Genomic DNA, 27,091 nt, shown 5'->3' with positions numbered 1-27,091 from the left:
TGGCTCTCCTGTAAGTCCAGGGTTATATTTATCAATCCCATATGGGTGTCTCACAGGCCCTTCAATATCTCAGGTGGGCACCAAAAAACTATGTCAAGTCAGATTTGAGCTCTCAGTTTTTAGTGACAGCAATGAGAGACTGGGCACCAAGTACACATACAAATTCCCATGCTATAATTACCAAAATAAGACAGCTGCATCAGGGGAGGAATGTCACCTGCTGTGTGACTTTCCCTGGATTACTGCTACTTTATTTGATACACTGGTAATTCTTTCATGACTAATTCTGTGCCTTAAAATTTTCATATTAAAGGATGGTTTAGGAGAAAAGAGATAAACTCATCCTGAAAGCTTCTTGAACCTGGTTTGTACAGTTGGATGTCAGCTATGACAGCCTGTTTGCCATTGCTCAACTGATTTGTGGCAACCTCATTTCTACAGGTATATAAAGACATAAAAGAAGCAATCCAGCCAATTAAATTACAATGTCAGTCAAGTCAGAACAAAAACAGAAACAGTGTTTTTCTTTCTCTTTGTACTTCTGTAATTACTTGTTTTACTTTTTTAAAAAGGAGTATGAGATGCATCACAGCACATTAATGTGTAAGGATCATTCTGATGGCATTTGAGAGCACAACAGGCCAGATTTCAGAAATGACCTCTACTACAGTGGGTATAAAATGGCATCTGCAGAACATGCAAATAATTGGAGCACTAAACAGGATTACTGATCTTAATATTATTTCTTAGTTCTGCTTATATTTATTTAATTTATTTATTTTTAGGTAGGACACAATATCTTTGAAATACATTTGTAAATATAGAATATCATCACCACTGCAAGTAAATTTTCTTCTCTGTTAAAAAAAAATGAAAGGATATTGAGACAGGTAGAAAACAGTAGCAAATTCTACCAAAAACTATTAAATAGAAAGACTCCAGAGATTCTTGAGCCATGGATCACCAGAAGCAGGAAGAACTGCCTAGGAACTAGTGCCATGTATTTGGCACCTTATACAAGTCCTTATGCATCCTTTATGGAGCTCAGTCAAACACAGGACACTTGACCAGCAGACTTATTTTGCATTCAGTCCATACTGAGCTGATATTTTCCTCATGTTCCTTGGGAATATCTGATTCATACCCGATTTTGAGTAATGGCAGCTATGGCTGAGACAACTGGTGCTTCCCTTCTGACTTTGGTTGTCCTGAAAAGATTGCCAGTCAGGATGGCATTGAAAACTAAAGTCCTTCATCTCAAAGCACTGATTTTGGACTCTGGAGAAGTTTAAGAAGATAGAGAGTCTTGAAAGAAATTTCTATGAGCAGATCTTTATGTGCTTCAGTATTCTAGGGCCTACAAACACCAATACAATTGGTCTATCAACCATATTCCAAAATATTGCTCCACCTATTGTCCTTATATAAAAGCATGGGCTTGGTTTCCAACCACTCTTATGGAAGAAAGTTTGAGGATACAGAATCACAGAATTGTTGAGATTGGAACCTCTGGAGATCATCTTGTCCCATACTTCTGTTCAAGCAGTCATCTACAGCAAGCTGCATATTATCAAGACCACAAAAAATCTAGATGGCTCTGGTTGAGAGCAGTAATGGAACACATTGGCATTCCATATCCAAGGCAAGACTTTGAGTGCAGAAGTCATGAGTCACAGGATGAAGTTTCTTCTGGACTCAACACCAGTATGTTGCCTTGCCTTGGCACAGGTACCAAGATGTAACTACAACATGGCCAAGCTGCTCTTTTCATAGTTTCATTCATTTAGGGTAAAAAGCAAGGAATCTCTCTGGGGCTGGAAATATAACCTAAGTCTTACCTGGAAAAGCAAATGCAAACTAGGTAGGATATCGATACCTTATTTATCTCAAAAGCTGCTGGCCCTGTGTCTGGGCAACTGAACTGAGCCCAGAGGGTTCACAAAATCACAGAACAGCAGAGTTTGGAAGGGATGGCTCAACATCATCTAACCCAGCCCCCTTGCACAGAGCATGATCACCTCAACCAGGTTGCTCAGTGCCCTGTCCAGTCAGCTTCTAAGAAGGGTCTGCTTCTGTCCTATTTGCTCTCACCCAGGAGCCTTCTCTTCTCCAACCCAAATAATCCCAGTTCTATTCCTCTGTGTGAGAAGTTAAACAGAAGTTTATGAGTTTATATCTTATTATGTCCCATTGCTATGTCTTGAATTTGGTCTAAACCTGAGATCCAGGCAGTGATGGATGGGACACATCAAGGTCCTGCTGTGCAGAACTCACCATGAGCCTGATTTTCTCTCCCAGTATCACCCTGGCCATTATTTACCATTTCTTTATGTTGCAACATGGTTCCTCAGTTCTATATCAACTCTAGCTCTAGTCAGGAGTCAGGCATAATGGTATTTCAAGAGCAGAAGGCTCCAGGGAGGCCTCAGAATATGTTTTAATAACTAAAGGAGCTCCAAGAGAACTGGAGAGGATCTTTGGACAAGGGCTTGGACTGACAGGATGAGGGGGAATGGATTTAAACCAAAAGAAGGGAGATTTAGATTAAATGTTAGGAAGAATTTCTTCACTGTGAAGGTGGTGAGAAATTGCAACAGAGATAAAAGAAGCAAAAAAGAGAAGCTTTGGATTCCCCATCCTTGGAAGTGCTCAAGGCAAGGTTGGACAGGGCTTGCAGCAACCTGGCCTGGTGGAAGGTGTCCCTGTCCATGGCAGGAGGGTTAGTACAAGGTGAGCTTTCATGTCCCTTTCAACACAAACAATTCTATGATTTTTTTGCAGTATTCTTTAAAGAAAACACTTCTCAGCAAAAACAATCCAGCCATAAAACCTTTATGACTTTTGATTAAAATCTCGTGCCTTTGTTCTGTTATTTTTCATTTTCCTACCCAGGTCTTGGTGCCTTTTCTTACAAGAATTTCACAAAAGGGCCCTTTCAAATCATGCTTTTTCTATCTTAGTTCTCCAAGGATTTTGCTGAAAGGTGGTATTTTGTGGTCCTGATGGTATTTTAGGTGCCTAACCCCAAAAAGCATGTAATTCTATCAGCCTCCTTTATAAATCTGAATTTTCAAATGGTTTTCTAGGAGCTATAGAGGTTGGCTTAATTTACAGTGTTCCCCCCTGACTGAACAGGGTATCAGAATCTAGTCCTTAAAACCTGTGCATTTAGATTTAGCTTACACAGAGCAAGTCTCAATCTTCAGTGCTGAAATTCCAAAGCAGGCACTGGAGTTACACGAGGGATTAATTTGATTCTGTATTTAGATTAACAGTACTTGTATAAATACTGACTTAGAGCTGATGTCAATCTTTTGTGCTAATTGCTAGTTAGACCCATACAAAGACAAGCTTTGCTTGGACCACTTTTGTAAGATTGTTATCTATCTATTGTGGAGAGATTTACATTTGCTTTCCATTAACATTAATAGGAGCTGTCCACATAAATCACTCATCGCCTGTTAGAAAAGATAAAATCCTACTAAGTTCAGAGAACACAGGCTTTCCCAATTGAAAAATCTATTAATAATAAAACCCCTACCATGTAAATATCTGACATCTGAACTGTATAGTAAATAAAGTGGTCCATGAAGTGATTGCTTCAAGGGGAAGCAATGCTTGGCTAGTTCCAAACTATTTTTAAAAACTCACATAAATCCTCTGGTATTGGTAAAAACATAAATAAAGCAAACAGCTGCAGAGAAAGGAGGAGGAGCAGGAGCATAGTAATTTCAGTTGTTATTTTTATTTGCCTTTATTTTGTTCTACGAGGTAGTGACAGATCCAATAAAACACCTTGTTTTACACACAGAGAGGACAAAGATTACTAGAAATGATACAAAAACCTCTTAGCTAATCCAGATGTAACTGGGCATGAGCTCACTTAGGCTGAGAAGTTAAAGGTGACCAGATGCAATGCTTGCTGCTTTGCTCCTTGCTGCTGTTCCTTACAAAATTGATGCAATTTATCTCGCTAGGCCAGGAAAACACAGAGATCACTGGCCAGAACTCCCTGGTACTTGGTACTGGGCCAGCCTTGATTATGATCTGTGTGACTCTTCAATATGATGACACACAAAAAACCAAAAGCAGAATTGTTTTCTCCTTTCTGGTGATGTAAACCTGGATTGATTGAAGTGGAGTTACAATAAAGTATCAGTGAAAAATCAAAAGAACCAAGGTTTGTCCATCATGTTGCCATCATTTAATCCTCTCCATACCACTGAGTGCTGTTTTTTCGAGGGATTCTCTAAATGGGTTGCCAAAATTTTTTATGTGTGTTTTAAAATATACTCACACACTTATTGTTTTGTCATTCCTTCTATACTTAAAGGGCAACACTGAGCATTAATTAGAAGTCATTGGTACAGCACTGTGCCATTAAAAGTCACCTATTAGAAAGCAACCTGGATGCAATGTTACATTTTGCAATTAATGCCTAATCACTTGACACTAACAAAATGAGCGAAGTGAACATTGTGGGCATACCTGGTGTGTGAGAGAGGGGAATAGTTGCTGCGCAGAAAACATCATTTTGTCTGAATTAAAATATCTCATGGGAATACAACTGTTTAAAAATATACTTCTGAGTTTCACAGGTGAATATCTAACAAAATTATTCTGGTTAATAATAATTAATTTCTTACAGAGAACACATAGTTTTGGCTTTCTAATGCCACAATGTTCTGTGCTATTGATCATATTTTATTTCTCTTCAAGACATTCCAAATTAACTCCTGCCATGACCCCAAGATCCTGTGGTAGAGCCCAAATATCTTCTTAGGAAAGATGACAACCTTAAAGAAATAAAATCTTTAGAAGCAACTGCTTCCCTGGCAAGTTATCCTGATGGATCCGGTGAGCTCTTGGCTTGAAAACTGAGGTTTCAATTTATTCAACCACAAGATCTCTGGATCTAATGCCTCTGTCTCTTTGTTACAATAAAGAGCCTTCCAGTGCAGCACGAAACCTCCCTGGAGAGGCAATTTGGGTTGTGCTGATACAGTTCATGGACTGATTTACTCCATTTGGGGTCTGGCCAAGGTTTTACCACTGGCCTTGGTTATTAGGTGGAGAGGAACAATTCCTCTCTCTTAAGGAACACTGTGGCAGCCAAAGGTTAGATTGATTTTGGCTGCCACACAGCAACATCTTTCCACTTTATCAAATGCCTGATAAGCTTGGATTCACGCTTGGTACTCAGTCCAAACATCCATTGGATTTGTGTAGGAAGTTGGTTGGAAAGAAACAACCATAAGTGTGATAACTTAGAAAAACTTTGACACCTGCAGGGATGGATGGGCAGGGTGGGAGTGAAGTGTTGCACTTGGCAAGGAAACAAGAGAAAAATAAGGAAGAATAAAGATAAAAACTGGTAAATTCTTACATATTGTGACTTGAAAATCATATTCTGAATAAGCTGCTGAATTATACTCATATTTTTAGGGGTTTCTGAGATCCTCTCAGAAGAAGCATTGCTTGGTTTTTGTCTGTTCAGTACCCATCACAAGGAAATAAAGATGGGCAGGCAGGCAAACAGACAGGTAGATACTGAGAATATCTTTGTGGTCTCCCTTTCAGCACAGCAGCACAAGAGGATTTATAGCACAGTGGCAGAGTGCAGAGCCCTAGATGTTATTTACACAGCTAAAATATAAATGTAAAGAAATCATGGTGTAAATGCAAAAAGACATGGAACTATTTCTCATCTAAGCAGAAGTATATGAGTGCACTTCTGGTGGCAATAATTTAATTAGGAAGCTTTATTTGTTACAGACACAGGTCATTCTTATGGTGCACAAAAGGATTCAGCAGACCAAAAATAATAAAGATAATTATTAAACTAAACCTTCCAAAACAGAAGAGGCTGACCATGAAAAAAGAGCTTTGTCCTGTGAGTCCTAAGAATAACAATAGACAGCACCTTTAGTAAAAGTGTAACATTGATATTTTACATCTAAACACTTTCAACCAACAGTGTTGAGACCTCCTGTAAAAAATAAACAAAATCCTGCAAAAAAACCCCAGTGATTGCACGTCTGTGTAGACAGACAGGTGTGTTGAAAGAGGAGATGCTGTGATAGAAGAAGAAAATCAAAAAAGAATGGAAATGGCCGATCCTTTCTTTGTGACATATTTTCTTTCTCATCCTTGCATATTTGCATTAAAGTGATTGTGAATAATGTACATTTGACCAGTGCTGTCTGCGGAACTAATGCCTATTAAAGTGATGGGAAGTAGCATATGTTGTGCCTTGGGCAGAGAAAGTCCAATCACCCCCACTGTGTGCAAGTCTCCAACTAAAATGCAGGACAGCCTGGGTTTTATCCTAAATGAACCCAGCAGGGAGAAACAGGACATAGTCTCTCATTCCACATTTAAGCTTCTAAACTAAGGCTTAAAGAGTTAGATTTGGAAAAATCCAAACATCCATCATTTAATTTACTCGTGGAGCTAATGTTATTTTATCTTTTCCTAGTGCTAGGAATACAAAGGAAAGCAGTGAGGCAGGGGAAGTGGACACGTATGCAGGTTGTTTCAAGAACTGAGATGCATTTGTTTTATTTGTAGCAAGGGAAAGAAAAGAGGAAGGGGGGGAAAGGACAAAAAAGGAAGAAAAGAGAGAAAAAAAACCCCTTCTCCACTCCTGTTATGCTTTCACATTTTCTGCCAGTGCACGATTTTGTCAGTAATTGCAAAACGGTTTGGGTTTGTTTGGTTTCACTTTTATGTTCCTGCACTGTACTAGAAATGTTCTGCTATTTGAACAGTTTGTAAAGCATTTTTGAGTCGTATTACATAATCTTCCCAACGACCTCCAGCATCAACTTCAGATCTAAAGCAGTCTTTCTTCTACCTGTGTGAACTTGATAGCTGGGGAAAAAAAAAGGCAATTACAGAGCTGTACGAGAATAACAAATTCAGCTGAACTAAGGAAATAAAAATTGCAGAATTGTCATGTTTAGATCTGTAGCAACGAATTTTGCTTCATTACCTTCAGCATTACAAAAAGGAGAGGGGCAGGGGGTATAAGAGAAAGGACGCAAAGCTTTTTTTTTTTTCTACATATAGTATTCATAGGAGGACTTTATTTCCCTTTCCCATGAAATAAATCTGTCTTAAATAGAAGTGTATCTCTTAGTGATGTGGAAAAACATTTGCTGCCAATGTAAATTAGGAGCAGGGGCAGTGAAATGAATGGATTGGCATGGGATCCCAATTACAGCAGTTCAAGGTCTGTCTGTCCCACCCAACCCAGGTTAATGCACAGAAGGGAGATGAAAACTTTTTTTCATCATAAAAGCAAACTGAATAGTTAATTTATTTTGTAATCTTGACAGCAGATTATTAGCATGTCTTAAACATTAATTATCACTGGGTGAGAATTTGTGAGTTGGTATTTTCCATTGTCTCTTCATAGGGTCTAAACTAAAAGTTCTGACACCAGCTAGAGTCAAACTGTCTTAGAGCTACCACCGAAATTCAGATGCAGATTTGTAGTCTGAAATTCAATTACATCCCAGCTTCAAAATCCAAAGTGAGCTGCTTATTTGCACTTCTGCTCAGCTAGTGACTGTAGATAGAAAATATCTCCATTTTTTCCCTGTTTATTGCTAATGCTATTTAACGTTAAAAGGTAATGGGTAAGTACAAAAAGAAAAAAGAGAGAGAATGTATTGCTGAGATAATTACAAGAAGAGGCTATTCCCATTAACAGAGCTTAAATTATATGATTAGAATTCTATTATTTTCCTCACTGTTGCCTAGGAAATGTACACTGGCTTTGGAAGAATTATTTTACATTTTATTTCTTCCTTTTTCTTATCTTCCCTGAATAATTCTTTAATACCAGCAATAAATTTTTTTTCCCAAAAAAATTGAATACTCAGAGACTCAGTTGTATTCCACCACAGTGAGCATCCTTCACCCACACTCTGGGGCTCAACACTGCTTTGAGCCACTCCAAGCACATTTGCCCACAAAAATTGGCTGTGTCACCCAAGGCTCCTCTGCCCCTTCCCTTGCTGTTATAATTTGGGGCTATGGAATTCCACCTTGAGCTGGATCTCCAAGATATGGAACCTCACTCTGAGCTGGATCCCCAAACTGACCTTGCTAAAGAAGATGAAGAGAGGGAAAAAATGGAAGTTCAGACAAATCATTCAGATGATTTGCCCAGTGAAAAACAAAAACAATCACAACAAAAGAACACAAACCCAACTAACCAGCCAAGAAAAGAGCATGAAAGAGAGGAGGGAGATGTGTGGCTTCAGGTAGAGGATCTTCATACTGTGATAGAGAGAGCAGTTTAATCAGTTAAGAGCAACTGTGACATCACAGCTCAGAAAAAAAAAATATCCTATTCGAACATCTGCCAGAAGGAACAGGTCAATAAAAGTGTTTTACAGGAGCTGAAGCACATGCAGACCTGACCTTGGCTCTGCCTAGTCCTGGTTACATTCACTGGACCCGATCCTGACTCCAACTCATGCTTACGTCCCCACAGAGGTGCCTGATGCTCTGGGCTGCAGGCTGACCCCATCCTTCTCCAGAGGTGGGGTTCAGTTCAAGATTAAGAGACCCAGCTTTGAGGTCTACATGCAGTGTCTAAGCAGGCAAGAGCTGTTTCTGCTCCCATCATCAGTGGAGATATAAACAGTACAGTCAGTAAAGTCATGCCAGGCTCATTTTCCCAACAAATACAGTTTAGCCAGAGTATGATTTAAACTCTCCCGGCCTCCAAAATGAGATTCAAACTCTGTTTGGAAAACTTCTTGGTCTGTGCTAACTCAGCCAAAACCATTTCCACCCCTGGGTTCTGGCAGTGTTATATTTCCTAGAATAGGTGCTCCTTAGATGTCTGCTTTAAAAGAAGGTGAATCGTTCTCCAAGTTCCAGTGACTGCATCAATTAAGAGTTGGATTCAAGCACTCAGCCATAGGTGTCTAGTGTCACTTGTGATAATGTAGGATATTTAATTTAAAGAGCCCAGGTCTCTTATATGCCCTGTGTCACCTTATAGGGTCCCTCCCAAGCCCTAGCTGGGCTTGGGAGGGACCTTAAAGACCATCTAGTTCCAGTCCCCCTGCCATGGACAGGGAGACCTTCCACTAGAGCAGGTTCAGTATCTAATAACCTGACTAGGATGTAGCCAGAAAATCAGTAGCATCATGGACTTAGATGACTCAGTAAAGCTTGTTTTGGAATTTAGTTATCTAGACTAAATTTATATATATTATTCAGAAAGGGAATCCCACACTAGAATTCCTGAGTTCACCACTCCCTCCACCACCTATAGAAGATGGAAATGAAGGGACACCAGGTCCTGATGCAGCTGGTGAGAGCAAACTTGCAGTGGAGGCTTTGCTGCACTGAGAAATTCAACCCAGTAAAATTTTTTCTTCTTTTACTGCATTGTGAATGGGGCTTGATCCTTCAGACCTGCTAACAATCTAAATCAACCCATCATTATTTTAAGTTGATATGCTGTCACAGTCAGGTTAGAGACCCACAAGTGGCCATTTGAATATGTCCATCTCTTTCTCTTGCTTATTCCCACAAAAAACAATATCTAAATATGTTCCTATTCATCTTGTACACCTGAAACTAGTAAAGAACAAGGAGCAAAGCCCAGAACCAAAGGTGGATGAAATCTAAATAATTCTAGGCATCAACTTTGACCCCACTTAGAGGGCAGCCATCCTTCCCCTGCAGCAGTAGCTGCTCCTGTTGGATACTGTGACTACAAACCCATGATATAATGTTAAGGTATTTTAAATACAAACTTGATCCAGATATTCAAAACTTAGCATTGAAGACTCTTCTCACTGCAAAAGCCCAGAGGGAGAAGATTTCAAGGGTCCTGAGTGGTGGGAACAAAAGGTCAGCTGTCTCTCACAAAGTTACATCAGTTCCTAGGGGCCTGTGCCATGACTATGTTTGAGTTTAGCCTTGATGCTTCAAGTGTCCTCATTCCTTAGTTTATTTTGACTGTTTCTTCCAGGTCTTTTCTTTTATATGCTTACCCATTATTAGTTCACTTCTCATAATTATGGCTTTACTTTGGGTGGTGTTTTTTAACTGCTCCTCTGATTCTGGAGTTCAAGCACGAAATAATCTATGGGCACCCTCTTTGGTGTACGTCCTCCTTAAATATTTTTTCCAAGTTCTGGTACGTATTCACTGCTGCTTGCATTATGTCTCCAACATGGTTGTGTCTTTTCCTCATTCTGCAGACTTTGTAGTTCACATTTAAGAAACTGTGGCAGGAAGAAAAAAAAAGGAGGATGGGTGTGAATTACAACCTGAAACAAAGGGATGGTTAAGATAATAAAAAATCCTTACAATTATCCAGTCTGACTTTACAACTGCATCTGAAAGTTATGTAACGTGATCATTTACAATAACCTTCCCCAGACCTATTAAGCAGTGCAATGATGAAAACAAAATGATTAAACCAAGATGAAGGGTTGTGAACCAAAGCTGGCTCAAAATTTCAACTCATAGGTCACCCTAAGGTAATTAGGCTTTTTAAACACCAAATTGACAGATTTTAGGTGCTTCAAGCTCATTCACAATTGTAAAAACTGTTTACAAAGACACCCCAAAATCGGAGACAACCTCAGAACTATGTTCAGAGCATGAATTCCTGTCCTTTTTGAAGTCAAAGAGATTTTCAGCATTAACTTTAATTGCACCACAATTTCTTTCCTGGTGATTTTTGTACAAGCATTGACATGGTTTTAAAGAAAGGCAACTATTCTGTGACAAACTGAGCTCATAGTGAAGTAGTTCTTTTACCCCATGGGAATATTGTACCTCACTGATAAAAAGCTTTATAATAAAATGTAGGAGATGGTATAAATAGACTCAGTGATGCCACTAGGTCAGTAAAAAAATAACTAACTCCTTCAAAGATGGCTGGACAGTACCACATCTCCGTGCATCTTGCTTAGTCTTATTTATTGCTAATTTCAAAATGCATCTATTTGTCCTGTGAGTGGATGTGTTTGGCAAAGAAATTACAAGCAGCTACCACGGAGCACAGATGTTCATTGTCATCATTGATAGCAACAAATATCATCAGTCCAGGGCAAGATCACTCCTCTAAGGGGAAAGTATATATAGCTATCATTCAAAAACCTCAGCCTCAGATCCTTGATAGTTCAGTAACTCACAGTTTTGCCAGTGGGGTTGATAGAAGTTTCTTTGTTGTGATGGATGCATTTGCCATTACTCACCATACCGGTTCTCCCCTCCCCTCCAGCTGTTTTACTGTGGTACAATATCCAAAACCCATGAATCTTGCAGTATCCTAGCAGCCCGCTCCATAACATTCCAGCTTGACAAAATTAGAGACAATAATTCAAACAAGCTAAAACATCAAATGGGAAAGAGTCAAAGGAGACTTTTCATTAAAAGCATTGACTATTGGGGAGCTGGGAGATAAATGGTGATCCAATAACCATCCTTGTCAGATCAGAAAGTGTCAATGTATTGATTGCCTCATTATCATGGAATTAATTACAGCTGTATCTCGCTAGATATTTAACTTATAGCTTGATATTAGGACTTTTTTTCTTGATAAAATGATGAGGTTTTGCTTCAAGACTCTGAAGTTTGGGGGTGTTCCAGGCTTGGATTTTTTTGGGGTTTTTTGTTTTGGTTTGGTTTTCTTGGTTTTTTTGGTTTGGATTTTTTTCTTTTCAACATGAATTGTATGTTTTGCAAAAGGATGGTGACCTGGAAAATTAATCTCTGCTTATCCATGCAAACAGACACAATATCTCTGCAAATTTCCAGTCTGCCAGCTCCTTCTGAGATATTTCTGTGAAAGTATAGCTAGAAGAAAAAGGGCTTTCCATCTATTTCACTGGGATCAGTATGACTCTATATCCCACAATGTGATGGAGTCCAATGACTGTGTCTGTGATGTGCCTGTTGGTAAGGAAGGGACTGCCTTGGGAAAGCCAATTTAGTCCATGTGATTGAGCAGGTGGTCACAACTCTACAAAAAAATGAGCTTCAATGATCTCAAAATCAAGCCCCAACTTCCTGTTTAAATGTATATTCAGTAATTACAAGATCAGCTGCCTTTCCAGTTTGGGGATCTACCTGAGATCATTATCTCTGGATGGTTCCCACCTAAAGCCAACAACAGTAGGAAAACTATTCACGGTCTAGAATGGGCTCCCAGGGCAGTGGTGGAGTCACCGTCCCTGGACAGACTTAAAAGATGTGTAGATGTGGCACTTGGGGACATGTGGTGAATTTGGCAGTGCTGGGGAGAGGTTGGACTCAATGATCTTAGAAGTCCTTCCCAGCCTAAACAATTCTATGTTTCTATGAGCTAACGGTGCACTGCATTAAATGTAACATTTCAGAACAGAAGCCCCATGTGAAATAAGGGCTTGTGAGTTGTTACTTCTGTAGTTTTAGCTTTTTTTTTTTTAATTTCGCTCACATTGTTATATTTTATAAAAATTACCTGATGTATGATCACATTATTAATTTATTTCCAAGTGCCCACTTATACAGATATGGAAATACTGGTATTGGAAGACAAGGCATCTTTTCTACGTTCTTTCAGGAAAATAACCATAGGAGCAAACCAGCTTGAGTGTCTAGATAGACAGGGTAGCTTGGTTTTCAGTAAGCTTTTTTTCTGTAATATTATCAAAACATCACTTAGGTACCTTATTTACATTCTTATTTTAAAATTGTTTTCTACTTTGATCTTTGAAGGTGTCATAATGAATCTGGAGTAAATAGGGTGAAATCTAATATTGGATCATATCTGCAAGTACATCAGAGCAATCATTAAAAAATTCAATGCTGTTAGACTTTGCAGGCTAATTTATCTTTGTTTTAATGATGTAAAAAAAGTGGAGAAAAAAACAAAAATACATTCTTTTCCAATGTGGGAAGGTGCAGGACTTTCACAGGTGCTTATGATTTTGACTGTTTTTACACAAGAGATGCAATTAACACATGATTCGTTCCTTTTTAATTGTTCAGGGGCTTTTTAAGGTAAAACTATTTTCAGGGTTTGATTTCAGGTCCAGAGTGAAAGATAAAAAGATCAAGGGAACACATATTTTACTTACCAGGTTCAGCTGTGGAGATCATGTTGCTGAGGCAGAACTAAAGATGGTCACAACTGGCAAACTGTCTCCAATCACTCCTTAACTACACATTCCCTCATCTGGGTTTCATTCACAACTTCTTCCACCTCAAGCATATTTACAGCTTTTGGAGGCTGAATCCTGTTAAATTGCACCATTGGTAGCTCCTCCCCATGCAGAAAGCTTACTTGATCTTAGCTCTGTGCTGCAAGAGTGCAGAAACCACAAAGTCCACATTGAAAAACATCCCTTTCCTCCCAGTTTAAATGCCGGACAATCCTGTTCACTGGCAGAGGAAGAGAGGGATTATTATCCTTTGAAGGAAGTAGCCTAAGAAACCAAGGCCATGCAGTCTGAGAGCAGACAGACACTTGTTGGCTGTGCTGAATTTGTATCTACAACTTGCATTCAGCATTGTCTGCTTAGGAACAATAGTGAGGGAGACACTTCTGAATCCAGATCTTTACAACAATACCTCCCATCAGTTTCATCCATCTCTTAATATCTGTGGGTGCTTTCTTTTTCATAATAAAGTACAACTTGTAAAATAATAATAATTACCTCATAAGACAGATATGAAGCTTAATTAAATAAAGGCCAATTATCAGAAACTTGGAGCATGTGCAGAGCCTGTTTGCTATAGCTTTTCTGTTGCTAAGCTTTTCTGCAGATCAAGCCTGGGCTGTACAAGAAGTGATATGAATCATCTGTATCAAAAGAAATATGACTCATTCAAGGCAGAGCCATCCAAGACCACAAATGAGACATTATTTTGATAATGAGAGATTTATAGAGGAGACACAGGCAGAAGGATCTCCTGGTTCTTTTAACCCAGCCCCTATTCTAGGCCCCTACACAATCTCCTTAAAAATGTAATAATCTTCACTTGAACATCTTGACTGAGAAGGACTAGCCAGCAATTCACAGACGATAGAAAGCAGATGAGCCTCCGTCATTTTTACACCTAAACTCAAACCAGACTTCAAGTTCCTCTGTTCTTTTACTGCTGGTTGCAAGCTGAGACTGGAAGTGGAAATGCCAAAGCATCCCAAAGACGGGCAGCATTTGTGATGGGATGAGAAGCAGATGTTGAAGAAACCTCTGAAGAGATGATCTTCTCACAGAAATATTGATGTTTTTTGTGCAATTGAAGCCCAAGTCTTCAGCAAACAGGTGTATGCAGCCCCCACTCCAAAAGAGCTCTGTTTAAAATGTCTTTTGTGGCACATCTAACAGCTCCACAGTCATTGGAAATATCCCGGAGCATCTCAAAGGGATCAGGACCAACACGAGTCACTGACTCAAGTCATCAGTGTACCTTGCCCAAATGAAGGTAAGTTAAACCCTGTCTGGTGAAGGTGCCCTGCCCACATCAGGGGCTTGAAACAAGATGATCTTTAAGGTCCCTTCTAACTCAAAGCCCCATCCAACGTGGCTTTGAACACTTTCAAGGATGGGAATGTGTCTGGAGTTAGGAACAGACTGAAATCCATCCCTTTCCTGCATCATTGCCTTATTTTGTGGTATCAAATTGGATGTTGGGCTGGAATTCTTAATACACTTTAATTCCCATGGAATTTAATTCACTTATTGGCCTCATCCAGTTGTGAAGATAACTACACTGAAGATTGTTCAGCTTCTGTAGTGAGAAGACTTAACTATTGTGAATCAAACATGATCAACTAGAGAAATCCAGTGTATTGTCTCATTTTAAAAAATGAAAGCCATAGGTGTGAATCATCTTACCTGAGTGTGTTTAAAGTCTTGATGACTTTAGTCATGCTAACGCACTTAAAGGTGTAGTGATCACCTGCAATTAAAACTGCAAGCTTCCCAACTAAGAAAAATAGACTCTTTCATCAAGTCTTTCATCTCAACTATGTTAAATTCATATTTTAGGTCTGTTGATCTCAGAATTACCTATCTTCCCCACTGCATACAAGGGGAACCCATAACAACCTCCCTAAAATTAGACTTTTAAACTCTAAACACCTAAATTCCATCTGAAAAAGGCACTGAGGCATAATTTAACACCTTAACGAGAAACCTGGCTGCAAGCATCTTCTGACAGAATATTTACAATAAGATATTTGTTCATGGAAAACTACTTTTTTAAAGAAAAAAGGTAAATTTAAGAATGAATGAGTTATATTGAAAGCTTTATGGGTCTACAAGGAGCTAACAGAACATAACATTTTGACTCAAGAGGTTTTTTTAAGGGTGATCAAAGCAAATGGGTATTAAGTGAGGATACTGTAAACACATTCATAAAATATTATTTCTTTTTACATGCACATTATCTTTATGATTGCCATAAACCTGAGTATTAGTATTTTTGCCTTGAATTCTTGCAAAATCTCAGAGCACTTTAAAGTGATTAATTAATTAATTATAGCTCAAACTCATTCTCATGGATAAAAAACTGCCTGATGAGTTTCCTGAGGTACGGAGTCCCTTATGGTTACTGAACAAGTCAGGGAAAAAAAGGAAATCTTTTTGCCTCCAGCTTTGCCACCAGGAAGACACTTTCAAATTGCACCACAGGGCTCAGGCTACAGTTTTTCATCCCAACCCTTTTGACCAGTTACCCATGGATATCTGAAACTGCTGGTGGAAGAGTTCATGAAATTAAGAACAGCTTGACACCCCACCAAACACATTGTTTTAAAATAAATAGATATTTCCCTCTCATTTATTAAAGCCAAAAGGGATTTGGAAACAAATTTAAATTCCTAAACAACTGGAGATTTCTCAGTAGATTTGAGGTGTTTATTTCTCCGAGGGACACATGAATCCCATCTCACTAACAGCTATTAAAGGTGGCACTAAAGTCAGTGTTAAGCACTTGGACCAAACCTGTCTTCCAGCTACTGTGTATGGATTCAATACAAAAGAATTAGGAACCTCCAGACAGTGATTCACTCTGTCCTAAAGCAGGTTGCTTGTTGATTAACCAGGACTAGGAGTCTAATCTAGACACAACCAGCATGAAGGGAGCTTAATTCCTTCAAAAACAATCAGCTACTGCTATAATGGAAGTCTTACCCAAGTTAAATCAAGCTCTTTTAGTACCAAGCCAACCAGACCACTTGTTTCAAGCCCAAATAAACATCTCCAGTAACAACCAAAACCAAATGTGAGAATTACCAACATAAATGTTCATTTGGATGAAAAAATAAATCCCTGTATTCTAAGGCTATTTGGCTTAAATCAAACAACCAGCTAACCTTTGAACCAGCACTGGGAAGTTTCCATTCCAATGAGAGCTTTAGGAATCCATGCCAACAACCTACACTCCATCCCCAGTTGGCAGGAGGTTGGCAGGGATACAAAAAAACATGTTAACAATGCTGCTTTTTTCTATATATACAGTAAACCTTATGTGTATCAACACACTTGTTTAAACAGCTTTTTGAATCTGACTCACAATCTTCATGAATACATAAAAAGTTCCAGATGTTAAAATGTCCCAGGACGTGCATTTTAACCAACTTTGTTCTGCATTTGTAGCCTGACATACAAAGAGGGCATATTGATTAGAATTACTGGCATACTTACTGCTTCAGTTTTCCTGCTTCCTACTGAGTGGTATTTGCCATGGAATGACTTGTCTTTGTGCTATTTATTCCTAGCACGCTGCCCTTGGGATCCTGGATGCTTTGGAAATTCCCTTCTCAGCAGCAGCTGGAGACTTGAAAAAGGAAGAAAGAAAAAAAAAAGGGGGAAAAGCAGTCTGAGACTTCACAGGTGCAATGAGGGTGAGGTTGAGGGGAGGAAGAGAAGAGAGTGAGAAGAAAATGTGTTTTCCCTTCTCTGTCTTTACAGGAACTGACCAGATAATGCCCAGGTCTGTGCTCAGCTCACCATTGGCATGTCCATGGCAGAGCCTTTGCACCAGTGCAAAGTCACTGCTTACTTTAACTCTTGCCTGTTATTAAATTTAAGACTTGGAATCCCCTGTAGCCATTTGCTTTCATTAACAGTGAGCATGTGCACACAGACAGAAAATCTAAAGCCTGGGAGAAACACACTGCACAATGTTACAGCTTCAGCAAAAGCCTGATAGAAGTGAGGTATCCTGGATGATTTGCATGAGAATTATCATAAAGACTTAGTGGAGCTTAAAATCAGAATTTGTGACTCTCTGACCTTGCTTGCATTGATGCCATACCAGTGCCACATTTCTGATTTTGGTTTAGCTACTTCTGAATATGAATAAGTAAAATGTAGGTGGATCTTTTTGAAGCGTCCTAATTATTCTCTTATTAAAAAGCATGAAGCACTGAGCTCAAGGTCTGTAAAGGGTTGATGGATCTTGTGCTCCTCTATACTTGGAGTTGCATCTTAGAATGTTATCCAGTTCATTTATTGCAAACACCCAAAACAGGCACCACAGAAAGCAGCAGGTACTCACTCGATGGAGTAACCCAAATGATGACATTTAGGCTCCCTGATGAGTCAGCTGGCACCATCAGTACAGACAAAGAGCTCTCCAGGGACTATGTGCATGTTTTACTCTGTGACTTTGCAGTGAACAGTGCATACATGATGACAGGAGCAGGAGTCTTCCATCCCAGCACACAAGCCAGCTGCAAAGCAATTTTCCCTCTTTTTCCCCTGGTCCCATAAAATTTGCATTCCTCCCTGCAGAACAGCCTGTGCCTGGTGCTAGGAATGAAGAATAAGTCCCTATTTCCTTCATTTTTCTCCTTTGCCCCAAATCTCCTGCTATAGACTGGATTTTGATGTGGAAGATGCCTTCTGGGCAAGGCAAACCATGTGTTCTTCAGGACCATGATATTTTAGCTGAACTCATTCTGGCAGAGTTAGGAACAGCCTGGGCAAGCCTGGCTTGGGCACCTGACACCATGGAGCAGGCACAACAACAGCTGACTCAGCAGGGGCACACACAGCCCCAGGTACCATTTAGGGATAAAGGAGAGGTGAGCAGGTGGGAGGAGTTTCACAAACTTGGCTACAGCTGTGAGTGAAGGGTCAGAGGTGGGGCAAAATAACCTACTTTTGATCTCTTGACTTGAGCTTCTGGGGTTTCTGATTAAAATTAAATATAAGTGTGAGCTGGCACCTTCTCTCTGCTCCACCAACCCATAGCAGGATGTTTAATACTTGGAGAGCCACAGGCACTTGTATGTTGAAAACAACACTGAAGTACCTTTACCTGTAACTGAATCCCACCTCCCTTTATCTCTGAATGATACTTTATGCATTTGCATGCTTGGCTTCATCTGGCACTGGCAGTGCCAAAATACAAGCAAAGGATTTAGATGTTTTCCAAGTGGTGGGAATGAGGCCTCATGCTCCACAATTTTGCCTGATGGTGGCAGCTAAAGGACACTGTAACTATATAATTAATGCTTAAAGACTTCAGGCGTACCAAAGCTTGAACAGGTCAAAGTCTTTGGCTTCTTTATATTTAGATCAGCAATCTAAAGTAATGCGTCTCAAACACTGCAGAAATTTATTCAGATTGGAGGCATTCCCCACAGGAAGAGTGAATTCACCTCACCTAACTTTAACCATCAGAAAGTCAGACATTCATCTACTCTGTTTAATCAGTTTCTCTTACAGCCAGTGGAGAAAGACACAAACCTCTAGAAACGGCCTCACCCATCCCAGTATAAGTGAGGTGAGCTGCTCTCTGGAGGATCCTGTCTCTTCCATTGACTATTGAGAGGTGATCAACACCTTGGACAACCAGCTTGGGTTAGGAACCTGCCACCTAGACATGTGATATAGCATGAGACTCATCTTCCCCCCCAGATATTCAGGATCTCTTTAAAAATCTCATGAGCACTGTTGCAGTAACAAATACTGCTTTTTCATATTTATGCTTCCCAGAACCGAGTTTTGATTTCAAGTCTTTTGCTCTAACAACGATTCATTGTCATTCTCCTCTTCCCCTGTTTGAACACCTGTATGTGTGCATATACATACTACATACATGAACTAACTCTATCTGCATGTGTAATGCAACATGTGTGTATTTTATGGCATTTGATTTCCTATGAACAGGGAAATCTGACAAAGTCTCCAAATTTCTGCACTGAATTCCAGGCTTGGAATACTTTCTGTATTAACTGTTTGTAGAATCATGAAATGGTTTTAGTTGGAAGGGACATTAAAGCTCATCCGGTTCCAAATCCCCTGCCATGGGCAGCGACACCTTCCCCTTGTAGAGCTTGCTCAGACCAAGGGAATCTGCTAGAAAGTAAAAGCCCTACCAAATTATTATTAATTTTGTATTCTTGAGGGTTATTTTTAAACCACCATCTCCCAGGTGCTGTAGTTGGCTTGTTCTAGGATACTTAAGTCATGTAAAACCTTGAACCTGTCTCGTCTCTTCTTCCAAACTGAAGTCAGCTAAAGCTTTTAAAGTTCACACTTAAAATTAACTTCTTGTCTACTGAGGCTTATAAATGTTCTAATCTTTAGCTTGTGCTTCTGACCTGTGGACAGTGGCTGTCAGATGCAGAGTTAAAATAATCATCTTTTTTCATCATTTGAAACCAGAAAGAAAAACAAACAAAACCAAAAAACAACAACAAAACCCACACAAAGACAGAAACAAAACAAAACAAAAAGAAACAAAGACAAAAAAAGAAGACAATATATACACAGCCTGTTTATATCCTAATAATATCAGATGGACTTTTTTTTTGCAGGAAAATAAATTACCAGATAAATAGCTTGCTTGGATACTAAACAGATTAGCCCTTCATGCCATTTAAAGGGAGAAAACTACTTTGTAACAGGAAAATTATTTTTATATCTGCTATCTCACCTGGTGCACTTCCCTTCCATTCTACTGATAATCCCAACATACTTTTTATTAAGAGCAATTCCAGACCCCATTATTGTTCCAAGTTCTGACATTCACATAGGAAATGAAAAACTGCTCCAACCTTCCTTCCTGCTCATAAAGTCCTGGAAGAGGTGGATAAGACCACAGAATCTTTTGACTTAGGGTAGATTTTTTTCTTCATTTGCATAAATCCCCCAGGCAGGCAGGAAGAGACAATATTTCAAACCCAATCCCAAATATTTCGTTTGGAGCGGTTATCTCATAATTACAGAGCTGCAGCCAATTAGCAAAAATAGAAACTTGTGGAATAATTCTGTGCTGTTAGAGATGGAGGAAGGGATGGGGCTGATGGGCTTCAACATGCATTATATGCAGATCTGCAGTCCTGGACTAAACCAGGCCATCCCATAGAGTAACCAACGGTTCCTTTGCCTGGAGGGTACCCACACCCTGGACTCATTGATCCAAACACCTTTTCCTTGTGAAGAAGTTTTCTGTTGTGGAACAACCATTGCTGCCATGGTGATTTAATAAAACAATGAAATATTATGGGCAGTCTGAGGAACAAGCTTTATTTGCCCACCAAAAATGCACTGAGAGTTTGGAGGGAATATAATTATCTTTGGCAGGGGATTAGTGTCCACATGCAGAACTTTCCTGGAAGCCTGATAACTGCAGGGGAAAAAAGCCTTTTCTTTAACATCATCTGACCCACAGAATCTGCAATAGCAAGAATCCCCAGTGTTGTGTGGGCCTAGAATACACAGAGGTGAAAATGGACCTCTGGGTATCTGCAACTCCCACTGGGAAACTTCCTTCGAAAACCCCTCAGACTCCTCATTCCCTCACCAGCAGATTGGACTTGGTGATTCAGGGTTATTCCTGCCTCGTTTCTTATTCTTGAAGGTCTCCAAGTCACTAATTTGCTGGTCTGCCACTTGCTACTTCTGTTTGTAGGACAGAGAGTGCTCTAGCGTTTTACAGGTGAACACTGGAGGCCATGGTGTGGAGAGGATGGGGCAGAACTTTTCCATCTTCATGATATATTTGCCTTTTATTAACTAGATATGTCCTGTGGTAGCTCTCTAAATAAGCAAACCTTATGAGCTGGACTTGATAAGCCTTGTGAGTCCCTTCCAACTCAGGATATTTTTTGCAAGTAAAAATTTGAGTATCTTTTTCCTTGCCTTAAGATCAGACCCTGTCCCTGAGTACAACAATCACAGGGCTCCCTGTGATCACCAGCCTTTTGGCCAAACAAAAGTGTAAGGGATTATCTCATACAGTCTAAAAGGTCCCCTCACCACTTCCCAGGCTCAGGAATAAGGAACAGAGTCTCAAAGCATGGCTGTGTCTACAGCAGGTTACAAGCAGAGCTGCCACAAGCACAGGATGTTTCCTATTCTCTGGGCCACACAAACAGCTCCAGTGCAAACTTCTTGTAGACCACTTATAAGGTCTCTGGGGAGAACTTATAGCACCTTTCAGTGCCTGGAGGGGCTCCAAAAGAGCTGGAGAGGGACTTTGAACAAGGGTATGGAGTGACAGGGAAAGGGGGAATGGCCTCCCATTGCCAGCAGAGTTAGTTTAAATATCAGGGAGAAATTCTCTGCTGTGAGGGTGGGGAGGCCCTGGCACAGGTTACCCAGAGAAGCTGTGGCTGTCCCATCCCTGGAAGTGTTGAAGGCCAGGTTGGACAGGGCTTGGAGCAATCTGGGATAGTGGAAGGTGTCCCTGCCCATGGTAGAGGACTGGAATTGGATGATTTTAAGGTCTCTTCCAACCCAAACCATCCTATGATGCCACGACTATGTATTCCTAAATTACTTGCATGCAAGTATGTGGATCCCAGCTTTGCATGGAGATTCAGTGTCAAAGGACAAGCAGATTTTCCCTTCTGTGTCAGCTCGAGGCCAGCTGGAAGGAACGATCCAAATTATCAACTCTTTCTATATGAGATCCCTGATGTAGAAGAAGTGCCGTGTCACCACTGCTGGCAGTCAATCACTTATGTCCCAGTCCCCTTGAAATAAGCTGGATCTCTGGATGTAGCTGGATAAGAGGTAGGGAAAGTCTGCAGTTTCTTGGATACTGCACCGTGTAGGACTAAGCAGGTTTATTCCTGAAATGGGTGAATATGTTGAAGATCATGTCCAGAACAAATATGTCAAAGCAGAGAGGATAAAATGCTCCTGCCCATCACCTTTCACTGACTGTAGGAAGTCCACTTGTGGGTGTTTCCAGCCCTGCCTACACTGATGGTGCTTCTGCCTACTCAAAAATTGGCCCTGTGTGGTTATCATCACAATTTGACTTGGTTACTGCCAAAATTTCCTTTTCTTCCCATATATGTACTACCAGGAAAGTTATTTATGCAGGGTTAATAAAATCAATCCTTGAAGGAGATCCTGTGTCACACTGGTTGTAACCTATCTCAAATGGCAGGAGTAGGTGCTTTGCTATGAAAATTTAAGGAATATTCTCTTGCATCAAAAGGGCAAAAATGTGAATCAATTGCTTTACAGTGGACAGCACCAAAGAAATTAAGGCCAGGCCTTCTTTCTACTGAATCAATTACAATTTTGCTCCTGATTGAAATGAAAGCTGAATCAGACTTCATAACTACTTTCCTGAGTGCTTTAATAGCCAACCCTGTGTCTTTATAATGCCTGTATTTATATGGCTTATTCATTTAACAACATCCTTTCCCCTTCATTTATGTTACACATAAACAGAAATTATTGAGCCAATGCCTAAAAAAAAATTATGTAAATATTTGCTACAGTAACAACTAAAAAATAGGATTCTCCTTCGGCCCAGCATTTGTTAAGGATAAATTGGGTCCAGTAATTTTTATTGCACTCATTATAAAAGAGACCACACACTAGCTTCTTTTAGAAATCTTTAATCAGGGCTTTAAAATTATTAGCATGGCTCCTAGGACCTGTAGCACCTTGGGATGTACAGAGGGTATCTACTGAAGGGTCTCACTACTTCCCCTCCTGATTTGTTCCAAAAAAATACATTTACTGGTGCAGTTACAAAGAGGTGGATATGGAAGCACTGTTTGCTGCAGCCTGACACCAGAAGGTGTGATATTGTCTATTTTTGCATCAAAGTCACCCAAATGAAGAATAATCTGCCCCATATGGATACTGATATGACTTGATTGTGCCATTTGGGCCAGATGCCAAGGAAGTGGGGTCTGATAGCTCCAAGCTGTCTGCTATGGAGGATGGACTTATAACTCCTTATGTTACAAATATTTGAGTTTCCCACTGTTTGAATCTTTTCTTTCTTCTTTTTCTGAAGTCCAGAAAGGCTCACCAGAATGGACAAAACCTGGCATATTTTTCATCTTTCTTGTGAAGTTTTTCTGATGTTCTTTCCACATCTTCAAGCAAAATGACAGTTGGCTAAATGCCACCCTGCTTTTAAAAAAAAAAATAGAATGTGAAAGCAAATAAAAAATGAAGTGGTTTAAAAAAAAGAAGGAAGAACAATGAAAATGAGGAAATTAAGATCCAGAGTAATATAATTAGCAAACAGTGAGAAGATTAGGAAATTACTAGAACAGCCTCTATTTTTTTCACATTTCATTTCGAGTTAGGAGAAAGAAGGAGGAATCCAGAGAGAAAGGCCAAGAAATTCTTACAGCTGACCTTACTGGTGCTCTTCCTCAAATCCAGGTCACACTTCAACTCTTCCTTGTGTGCTGCATCTTGTTATTCTGCTACCTGGCAGAGCAATGAGTGAGTTGATGTTGAAAAGCAAGCCAAAAAGTTGTTCTATACAAATGCTAAATGTTGTTGTTGTCATATGAAAACTGCTGTTCCACCGATCCCACAAGATGAAAAGGGAGCCTGGTGTGCCTCTGACTGGGGACACAGAGAGATCAGGCTGAAGTCACACACAAACTGTTGCACACAGGTGCTTCAGGACCCTGTCACAACAGGGTCTATAAATGCAATATATGGTTTCAAACCACGGATCACGGCCAGCTCATGGAAAACTTGCTCACATTTCAGCCTGCAGGTTAACCAGGGAGACTTGAGAGAAGGAGGGACTCCTGTCCCTGTTTCTGGTGTGGCTGCCAGAAGCTCCTGCTGCACTTTACACCTCCAGAGACCATGGGCAAGGGAAAAATCACCTCACAAATTTTCAGCTGGTGAGTGCATCAGGAAAGCCTCTCCCTCTCTCACTGCCACCATTCACACCCAGAGTTATGGTCTCTAATAACGTTTCACATGGCCTGAGAAAGGCCTGGCCGGTTCCTCTCTTTTCCCCATAATAAGAAAGAGCAGAAGAAACTTTGCAGTTTATGGACACAATAATCTCATTAAAGCTTCACCATGGCTTCCAGAAGTTTTAATAAACCAGCTGGTTAATCACAATAATCTCCCTCCCCACCTTCACTTTATGGAAAGATCCTGCGGTCAGGAAATATAAAACTCTCAACACGTTGACCACAGCAAGGATTACAGCCTCATGCAGTGACACTTTTCCAACTGGAGATCTTGTGTGCTGCACAAACCTCAAACAACCTCATAAACAAGTTCGAAGCAGACCTAACGCCAGGCTTGCCAAGGAGAACATCAAGAGTGATTCTGTTAATGAGGTCTGGCTGGAGCTGAAACACCTCTGCTAAGTGTGTTATTTTTAATCAAGTTATTTCCAACAGGAACCTTTATGGGAGTGTGCACTGATTCATTCCTTAAAATTTACACTTGAAGGCCCCAATCTCTGGCCACTGATGTCACCAAAGGCTTCGGCAGTGACAGATGGGTGTTGAAGCAGACACCACACTCAGTGACTCAAAGCCCACAGCTCAGACCCAAATCCATGCCCTCAGACTCTCATACCTCAGAGAAGGCTGGGAACATAATCCAAGAGCTCACCTCTACAACAGAGAAGAAAGTTAATCTCAAATCAGAGAACTATCAAAGGGCTGGAGCACTTCCATGGAGACAGGCTGGGAGAGTTGGGGTTGTTCAGCCTGGAGAAGGGAAAGCTTCAGGATGACCTCATTGTGGCCTTCCAGTACTTGAACTGGGCTTATCAAAGAGGGAAAGAGACTTTTCACATGGGCAGATAGTAACAGGACAAGGGGAAATGGGTTTAGGAGAGACTATTGTCTCTCCTAAAAGATGAGAGATGGTGTCACTTCCAGTGCATAACCACTTCTATTCAAAGTGTACCTGAATCTCCCAGAAAAAGGAGATTTAAGGTTAGTGGACTGCTCCACTTGAAAGATTTGAGGCCCCTGTCTCCCAGCAAAGCCCCTTAAACCACCAGGTTACTTTAGGAAAAAAAGCATCTCACCTCCTCACGCTGCAATTAAGTGACTGTGAAACCAAGAGTGAGGAAACACGGGGGAGTCTGATCTCCCTTTGGATGGATACTTTGCCCCCTATACCTGTCTTTGTATTACAAACAGTGGTAAGTGTTAAATGTGGAGACCACATCCAAAAACCCTCTGCTGCTGGTAGACACTGTGTTCCTCCTGTGGGAGCAGAGCAACACCAAGCACTTGCAATGGTGTCAGAATAAAGTGTGACTCCAAAGCTACTGTGAAACTCGAGCTCATGTCTTACCAATTAGGCCTCAAAAGCTGAATCCTCCTAGGTCAAGAAAGTTAAATTCACTTGCACGAGAAAGCACAGAAAGGAAGGAGGAAACTCCACAGTAGCAATGAGACTGCTGGGAAGTGCAATTCCGTATGTCTGAAGACCACAAAGTTCTTCTCAGCACAAACTAAGAAGCAAAAATCATCTTTTTGCCACTTATCTCTGCCTAATTTAGCAACTTTTTAGGTGTGACCTCTTAGTCCATTGAGAGCATCACTAAGCATTTATGCTATTCATAGCATCTTCTTTGGGTCCTCTAGGTGTCTGTAAAGTGCACTGAGAAACAAAGTTGTAGAAATTATGTTCATCCAGCCAATCTAGGTACTCAGGTCAGGGTGATACAAGGCACCCACTGGAAGTTCTCTCTACCCATGTAGAGGGAACCTTTGCAATTTCTACAGCTGTCTCCCTATAGTCAAGTAAAATCGAGTGAGATTAACTTCAGTCCTTAGCAGACAACCAGAATATGGTTCTCTATCCCTATTTATGAACATTAAAAATGAGGGCTAAAGTGGCTGCTCCAGTGGAGCTGAGAAAATACGGCATTTTTTCCTTATTCCCATGCCATGTCTCTCACTCAACCACATTGTTTCTCTAAAGGTTTTCTACTCCTGGAAATTTACTATTTCTGGATAATGGTTCCCAAGGAGTTGCTTAATTAAAGCCCCCATGAAGCCAGTTTTATTCCAGAATTCTGGAACAGCTATTCTGGTAAATTCTGAAGTGTCAAGAAGCCCTAAGGCACGTGAAGAGAAGTGTGTGCCTGTCTCAATGAGAAGCTGTTAAAAGGAAGGTGAAAATAACGGGAAACTTTCATATATTGGTAAAAGGCAATGAGTGTGTTGCTGGTAGCATCACTTTAAATCATTCTGGCACACAAACAACTGAAGCTGCACAACTAGTTTGGAGGGGAAAAAAAGGATTGAATTAATGCACCTTCTTTTTTGATTCACACATGGTCTTCAAGGTTACAGTTTAGTCATTATTTGAATTAACATTCCAAATAATTTCTTGGAGGCATCTCAGTCTCAGGTCTATGAGCTGTTGACTGTATGTGTTTGATACATGAAAATCAAGCTGTGCTAATTAGTTTTGATTTTACATATAGTTTATGATGTGTTAGCTCTTTGCCTTGATTGGATTAATGCAGCTCTTAGAAACACGTTGCACACAAAAAAGGGTATTTTCAAATGCCTCTGACACAAAAAATTGTTGGAAATTCCTTGTTTATGCAAATTTTCCTGCAGTAACCTTACAAGTCAATCTATACATTAAAAAAATTTATGCGCTGGGAGCCCAAACAGGGAAAAAAAATACTTGCAGTGTTTTATTTGAGCAAGAAACCAATGTAGATTAGCCCAGCACTGTTCACTATTGGGTTCACTAATTGTATCCACTAATTCTGTAGCCCTTGTTCCTGGCACTGAGAGTCCTATGCTCATACACCAGCCCCATCACACACACACACACTGACCTTCAGCTTCAATCATGCCCTCCTGCCTGCACTAACATGTACT

At 40.2% G+C, this 27,091-nt stretch overlaps 1 long non-coding RNA gene across 1 annotated transcript; it reads right to left on the bottom strand.

Moving 5' to 3' along the window:
- Positions 1-3,760: 3,760 nt before the first annotated feature.
- LOC138108739 (uncharacterized) lies at positions 3,761-11,454 on the bottom strand. The gene is made up of 3 exons (XR_011150064.1): positions 11,178-11,454; positions 10,026-10,259; positions 3,761-6,873 (listed from the first exon to the last, which is right to left on the bottom strand). It is a non-coding gene; the product is annotated as an uncharacterized lncRNA (long non-coding RNA).
- Between the last annotated feature and the right edge of the window lie 15,637 nt (positions 11,455-27,091).

This window comes from Aphelocoma coerulescens, chromosome 3, assembly GCF_041296385.1.
Source record: "Aphelocoma coerulescens isolate FSJ_1873_10779 chromosome 3, UR_Acoe_1.0, whole genome shotgun sequence".
NCBI classification, from domain to species: domain Eukaryota; kingdom Metazoa; phylum Chordata; class Aves; order Passeriformes; family Corvidae; genus Aphelocoma; species Aphelocoma coerulescens.
The sequence above is the reverse complement of the archived record's forward strand: the minus strand, read 5'-3'. Positions and strand labels throughout refer to the sequence as shown.